The sequence below is a fragment of the Capricornis sumatraensis genome, chromosome 10 (assembly GCF_032405125.1).
Source record: "Capricornis sumatraensis isolate serow.1 chromosome 10, serow.2, whole genome shotgun sequence".
NCBI lineage: Eukaryota > Metazoa > Chordata > Mammalia > Artiodactyla > Bovidae > Capricornis > Capricornis sumatraensis.
This window is the reverse complement of record NC_091078.1, coordinates 80539433-80547178: the sequence shown is the minus strand read 5'-3', so window position 1 is coordinate 80547178 and position 7746 is coordinate 80539433. Positions and strand designations below refer to the sequence as shown.

Below are 7746 nucleotides of genomic sequence, written 5' to 3'. Positions count from 1 at the left end.
TGAACTTATTTTTATTTATTGCTTGAATTTTTTCTCTCTCCTACCAGACCATGAGGTCCTTGAGGGTAGGCTCATATCTATCTAGTTTAGTACAGTATTTGCAGGGTCTAGGATAGCAGCTGCCACACACTGGTAAGGATTGTAGGAAATACTATTTACTGACTGACTAAACAGATGAATAAATGAATACATTTTCATCTCCATAAAAGTGACTACCTGAGAGTCTAATAGGCACTCAAAATTATTTGTTGAACGAATGAATAATGTAACAGAGGATATTTAGTCATGATAATACTGATAGATGAAAGTAACTCATTGCATGGTTCGCTCAACCTTTTAATATCAGCTCATGGAAAAGAATAGCTTTATTCAGCTCCATTTAAATTATTCAGGATAAAGGAAAGAAAGTACACTCTCGAGGGACACACTAGAAAATCCTCTGATCGTGTGTGTGTGTATGTGTATGCGCACACGCCTGTGTGTGTGAGTGAAAGAGAGATACACATCAGCCTGTAGGTCTCTCAGTCAAGCTGCTGCCCATAGGCTGGGGGAACAGGAGAAAAGAAAGGACACCACAAACATGCTGCCAGTGGACTGCAAAATCTGTTTTTCCTCAAAACCAGCAGTTCAGAAGTTGGAATACTCATTCAATATGATTTTTGAAGCAACGCTGTTTTGGACCATAAAACTGATGCATGCATTGCAAAAGAATTTAAAAGCTAAACAAAATGTAAACAGGAAAATAAAAATTACCCTTAATCTCACCATCATGGTTGCCTATTTTTTTCTTGTGTATTTGTGTTTTAAATTCCTTTTCCCCCTCTCTCCTTTCTGTCTCTCTCTCACACAGACACACAGACACACAGACACAGACACAGACACACACACACACACACAGGATCTATTTAGCATTCTATGTGCTCTGTACATCTCAATAAAAAATAAAACAAATGTGTTTTGACAAAATTTTAAAGAACTGTATATTATTACAGTTAATTTACCCTAATCCCTTTCATTAGTTGTTTTTATTTACTGCTATCAATCTACAACTAATACATAATTCTACAATGAACAAATTTGCTAACTGTGCATTTTCCTTGAGAAGCTTTATAAAAGCAATATTACTGGCTAAAGGAGTATACTGTGGATCGGCACAGCCATATTAATTGTGCGGGAATGACAAAAGTCCACAGTCTTAACCCCATTCATATCTATTTTACCACACCCTCACCAAAGAATTTCACCAAAATTATTACATTGTTAAACACATAATACTTTTATATTTCATTAGAAAACATTAATTAAAATGCTTACCAATTAAATCTCTTTTTCTATAAATTTATTTTCCCTGTTTACAGGTCTTTTGAAGCTTAAATATTCAATTACACTTAAAGAATTATTGATATTATCTATATGCTTGATTATACTTCCAATCAGAAGAAATATTTCAAGTGTAGTATACGGGAATCATTTGCTATAAACAATCAAATTTATATAGGCAGGAGTACTACTATAACAATAAAAATTTGTGATTTAACAGTTCACTTACCCTCCACTGATTTACTGATCCATTTTAACTCTTTGGAGTATGGAACACCTGCATAGAGACAAAAGAATGGATTTGGGAAGCCGAAATTAGGATTAAGAACCAGGTTCTCAGGCAACAATCCTCAAGGTCTGGTGCAAGTACAAAATACAACAAAGTTATCTGGTGGGGCTGTGCCTAGCCCATACCTGCAAATCAGATGATCCTGTTGTCAAGGTCGGGGATCTTAACAAGAACTGTAACAAGGAATGTTAATAAGAATTTTGCAATTTAGGAATGGCTATAGACTTTCTTCTTTCCCTGACTCTGCTGTGCGTTGTCCATAGTCTAGTGAGCCTGTACATATATTCTGAGCAAGACAGCTCTTATTCAAACAAAATCTTGCAAATGGGACTTGCCACAAGACATGTTTCTCTTTATTCTATATGACCTATTGACTATACTCAGAGAAGAAGCATGTGTCTTAGAAATATGCTGCTGCTAAGTCGCTTCAGTCGTGTCCGACTCTGTGTGACCCTACAGACAGCAGCCCACCAGGCTCCTCTGTCCAATGGAGTTCAACAGACAAGAATACTGGAGTGGGTTGCCATTTCCTTCTCTGCTAGAAATATAAGTATAGTAAATACAATACTCAAAGGATGATCCTTAATGTAAGAATCTAAGAGGACGATATGGACTCCTCTCCTGCTCAGGAGTAAGGCTAGTCTTTGACTTAGGGGTGAAACCCCACTGGTCTGGGGGTAAGAGTGGGATGTAGTAGGTGTAATAGGTGAGCAGAACTCATAAAGTAAGGTAGAGACAAACCTTGGAAGAGGAGAGAAAGGTTGGTCTTAGAACACAGGAGATAAAGTCCTAGAGAAATTCTGTAATATATCCAGAGGAAAGCATCTTTCTGAGCAATATTCTTCAAATATTACTGCTCATGACTCCTAAAATGCTTTTGAAAAATTATTTATCCTTCATCTATGTTATTATAATAATTATTTTTATTTGCATTTAATTGGTCAAAACAACAGATATATGCCTTATAAATTTTGGTAAATAATTACAAAACACAAGAAATAAAATTTTAATGGAAGTGTGTATCTTAAATGAGTTTGGGTTTTTCTTTCCTATTAACTCCAGAATATGCCTTATTGTCCAAGTGAGACAGAATTCAGCATCAATTTCACTCCTTCTGCCCGAGCCAACTGCTCCCCCTCCAACCTTTTAATCACAATTGTAAGGACTGAAAACCTTTGTTCACATAAGTAGATGGACGTGGAAAGAGTTTTGTTACAGCAACATCACTCAAGTCTTTAAACTCTTCCAAGTCATTTGTCAAAAATTATATGGTGATCTATCATCAAAAATTATTTTTAATGATCAACTGACAACTCCATCAGATCCTTCTTCAATTTTGTTGAAAGCAAAGAACTGAGAAGGATTTGTAACCCAATCACTAGAATCACTCATTTTCTCAACACTAACAGCTAAAGTTTGAATCACTCCTTTGTCTGAAGTCCTGGATTTTTTGCCCTGGGGGAATGCACCACAGTAAGATTCAAATGGGCAAGAGGTGGGCCTCCCTTTGATAAAAGGGGAAAAAGGCAGCCATGAGAAGGGAAGTGGGAGGGAACCAGCTGAGGCCCGTGGTACCAATCCAGATGCAACCTTCTCCTTGGGTTGTGGTGTCCTGAAGCAGGCCACTCCAGGAGTCCACACTGTGAGCACTTTTAGAAGACTCTAGAGAGGAGCTGACAATCTGGAAATTTCTTTAAAACCGTTCATGCAAAGTTGCCCTTAAAAATCTGCATGTCAAGTATCAGAGAAATAGCAGATTCAGGCAAAAATCATCAATGTAGGCTAGAACTGGTGAGGAATAGGACAGTTACTCAACATGAAGATGAAAGACAAAGTATCACTAAATACGACATACTTATAGAGCACAGAAAGTTGTGAACTGTACATGAACAAACAGGGGGTCCCTACAGAGAGGATCACTGAGAAAAACAAAGCATCATTTCTGATAGTTCTACCTGAAAAGTGTATCTTGAATTGCATCTTGGGGAAATGTTTAGAGAAACTCAAATGGAGGGATGTTCTACAAAATAATCGGCCTATACTCTTCAAAAATGTCCAGACAAATGCAGTATGTGACTACAATTGGATACAGACCTGTAAACCCATTAGTGGGAAAATGGGTAAAATGCAAAAGAAGTCTGTAGATTAGAAGGCATCACCATTTCATGGCTGTACTATGATGATATGGGGAAAGGCTCTTATTTTTAGTGAAGAGACTTTGGAGTATTAAGGTGTAATGTGTATTAACTCAGCAGTGTAACTTTTTATGGCTCTGAAAAAATATAAGTACGTATATTGAAGGAGTGGTAAAACTGTGAGGAACCTGAGTGAAGGATATTCAGGAACTCACTGTACTGTTATAGAAGCTTTTCTGAAAGTATGAAATAATTTTAAAATAAATCATTAAAACATCTTATTCTCCTGGGTAGCTGCAAAGCTCTAGTTTAAAGATCACCAGATTTTTTTTTTTTTAGAAACTTCATGGACAAAAATAAAGCCTTCAGGAGTTCAAAGCCAGTGTGAACACAGAAAAGAATTAAATACACGTAAGAAGGTCCTCATTGTGTAGTAGGAATAAAATCACACAGAGATAAGTGAGTGAGTCTCAAAGAAGGGAGAGTAGAGAAGTTCCCTTGTACATAGGTAATGAGTATTTTTTTGATTCTCCTTTTATTTTCCTTTTCCCCCCCAAATTACTACTATGTTTACATTATGAGGGAAATTCGTATATTTAGAGATCTCAAAACTACATCCTGGAAATGACCAAACTGACCTAGAGACATACTTATTTAGGGTTTTACTTATGACAATGGCTAAAAACACAAACAAATATTTCCCTACCTGATTTTTTAGAACTAAGAGTTGGTGTGTTTTTAGTATAAGTAGAAAGCTCTCCGGAGTCCATGTCTGGCCCTGAAGTCATGGTGCTGCTCAGGGTATAGGGATGGAATGTGCCTTTTTCTCTCCAGCTCACTGGAGGAGGGTGGATGAATGTCATGATTACTTTTGCGCAGGCCTTAGAAAAGAGCCAACAAATAATTTTTTGAAACAGGACTTAGTGGTTCAAGAGGATTACTGTGAAATGTTCTGCTCTTCATGTAGTTCTCAGAAACCAGAATAAAACTGAACCAAAACTGGAGACATTTTCATCTGGAGCACATTGGTCTATAATAATAGGACTTTAACTACTTGACTTTCGTAAGTAAAATTATTCTGGAGAAGTAACTTTTTCATACAATTGTGTGTGTGTGTGTGTGTGCATGTGTGTGCAGGCACAGTCTGTCCTGTTCGACTCTTTGAGACCCCATGGACTGTAGCCCATCAGGCTCCTCTGCCCATGGGATTTTCCAGGCAAGAATAGTGGAGTGAGTTATCACTTCCTTCTCCAAGGTAATGAGTTTAAAGTTTATGCAAAGAGAAGGCAGCTGAAGAAAGGTTGAAAAATTCTGCCACAGACATTAGCAGGATTCCCTCAAACCTGAAACAGGCATAAGATAGAAACTAGGCAGAGGTCATGCCCTCTGATGTCCATCTCTAGTATTTTTCATTGATTAAAATGATGACAAATCTTGTTCAGTGTAGCCAACAGAATAACCTGCATTCTGGTCAGGACTGGATTTTCCTCTATGTGTTCAACTATGACATGATTTAATCTCACACGAGCTCTTTCATGCTATGATGTACATTTCTTTACTTTTGGTCCTTACTATGAAATATCTGCCTCTAATATTTTATCAATTGATTTCTGCTACTAGCTTTGCTTCCTTCTCATTGACTTTGCAAACAATGGCTACCGCCACGCCATATTGTAGTTCTAACTACAATCTCTGTTTCTGTCTAGATTCTCAACCTAAATATTTTCTCCACTGCAATTACTTGGAATTGTTACTATTAAATAAGAGAAGGCACGTTGCCCTTATCTCACCACCTGATTGGTAATAGGCCTCTTGGGTCCTCTACTAGACAGGATTTTGAAAGTTTCTCTGGGCTCAGTGGGAGAGCACGCCATGACTGATTAATGATGTCTGCTATGGCCTTGGGGAGAAATACAATGATATGTTGGTATGTGAGGGTAGGCAGCCTCTGTGGGAATCCCCATTGATCTCTCTCTTGGTATTCTCTTTGAGAGTGGGTGGGACCAGTGACTTGCTTGGAACCAATAGAATACAGCAAAAGTGATGGAATGTCACGTCTGTGTTTAGGTTATAGAAGACTGTGACCTCCATCTTGCTAGAAGATGCTCTCTTGCTGGCCTTGATGAAGCAAGCTAGCTGCCTTGGTGGAATGGTTCATGTAACAAGGAACAGAGTGGGTGCTCCAGAGAACAGCCAGCAGAGAAGTGAAGGTCTCAGTCCAACAGTCCTTGAGGACTGGAGGCCTGCCTTCAGACGAGACCCCAGCTGTGGCAAAGACACCTTGATTGGCAGCCACGTCAAATACTCTGAAGTAGAGGATCCAGTTGGACATGCTGGATTCCTAACCCACAGAAACTGTATGATAATAAATGTGTGTTCTTCCAAGCTGGTAAGTTTCAGGGTAGTTTTTTTCATAGCAATAGATAACTAATATACCATGTACATCCTATCCCTCATTTAATCATTTCATAAACATTACTGAGGAACAGAAAGATGACAGGGGTGGTGCCACACACTTAACAAACAGTAAGAAAGAAAGAAAGAAAGTGAAAGTGAAGTCGCTCAGTTGTGTCCGACTCTTTGTGACCCCGTGGACTGTAGCCCACCAGGCTCCTCCTTCCATGGGATTCTCCAGGCAAGAATACTGGAGTGGGTTGCCATTTCCTTCTCCAGAGGATCTTCCCGACCCAGGGATCAAACTTAGGTCTCCTGCATTGCAGGCAGATGCTTTAACCTCTGAGCCATGAGGGAAGCCCATTAAAATGTGAAAGTTTAAAGTGAAGTCGCTTAGTCGTGTCCGACTCTTTGGGACCCCATGGACTGTAGCCTACCAGGCTCCTCAATCCATGACATTTCCTAGGCAAGAGTACTGGAGTGGGTTGCCATTTCCTTCTCCAGGGGATCTTCCCGACCCAGGGATTGAACCTGGGTCTCCTGCTCTTCAGGCAGAAGCTTTACCATCTGAGCCACCAGGGAAGCAAACAGTAAGAAACTGTAGCTAAATTTAGGGGACAAAGTAAAAATATTATAAGATCAACTGCAAGAACTCAAGACATAGCTATCAGAGTGGCGAGGCAAACTGTTTTGGAGAACCCAGTCAACTCTGAATTTAACTATATTTGTCAGCCAATTCAACAAAGTTCACAACAATCTTTATTTCTCTTATCCTGCACTTCAGTATGATCCCTTGTTTTTCTATCTTCTTCACCAGAACAGAGGCTTTATAAGAACAGATGCCCTTTCACTGGAAAAGAGTGTAACCAGCACAGTGCCTGGTATATACAAGGCTCCCATGACTATTTATTGAATAAATGAATGTCTACGTTTCCTTGACTGTCAATAACTCAGAAAATACTGCCATACATCTGAGAAAAATAAGTACTGAAATGGTTATAATAAAGATTTTCTTTACCCTGTAAAGGGAGCAAGTCTTAGTATCTAGCCAATTCACTCATTTAAGGCATCTAATTCCCTGATAATGTCAGTCAAAACGGACCTTACTGTAATAAGTACCATAAATTATTCATGGCTAATAACACAGTGCTCAAGGTCAAGTGCAATCTGATGGAAAATCTCTTCACTGAGGAAAAATCAGTTGCTGGTTATTATCACAACTTTCATAGCCTCTGTTTACAGAGCTTCTCACCTTCTGGTATGTTTGTTCAATAGGGACCACAGCCACTAAGTTCACTGTATGGAAAATAAGGCAATTTTGTTTATCTGACTGCCTGCTTCTCTGCTGCTAGGAATTTCCTTATTCTTGTAAAGGATATTATTTTTGTGTTTGAACTATTATAAAGAGAGCAAGAAATCAGTTATGGTATGGCAGAGGCAGAATAAGTGAAAGATAGATTATCTGTTAAAAAGAAACACAGAAAGCAAGTATTTCCAAACTTCTGAGATGAGCCCTGAACTTGCTTCACCTATAAAATCTAGAACCTACACTGAAGGGATAAGTTTAGCATTAGCTTGGCTGGTAAAATGGCCAAAGAGTGTGTCCTC

At 38.7% G+C, this 7746-nt stretch overlaps 1 non-coding gene across 1 annotated transcript; it reads right to left on the bottom strand.

Moving 5' to 3' along the window:
* Positions 1-6648: 6648 nt before the first annotated feature.
* Positions 6649-6720, bottom strand: TRNAF-GAA (transfer RNA phenylalanine (anticodon GAA)). The gene has a single exon. It is a non-coding gene; the product is annotated as a tRNA-Phe (tRNA).
* Between the last annotated feature and the right edge of the window lie 1026 nt (positions 6721-7746).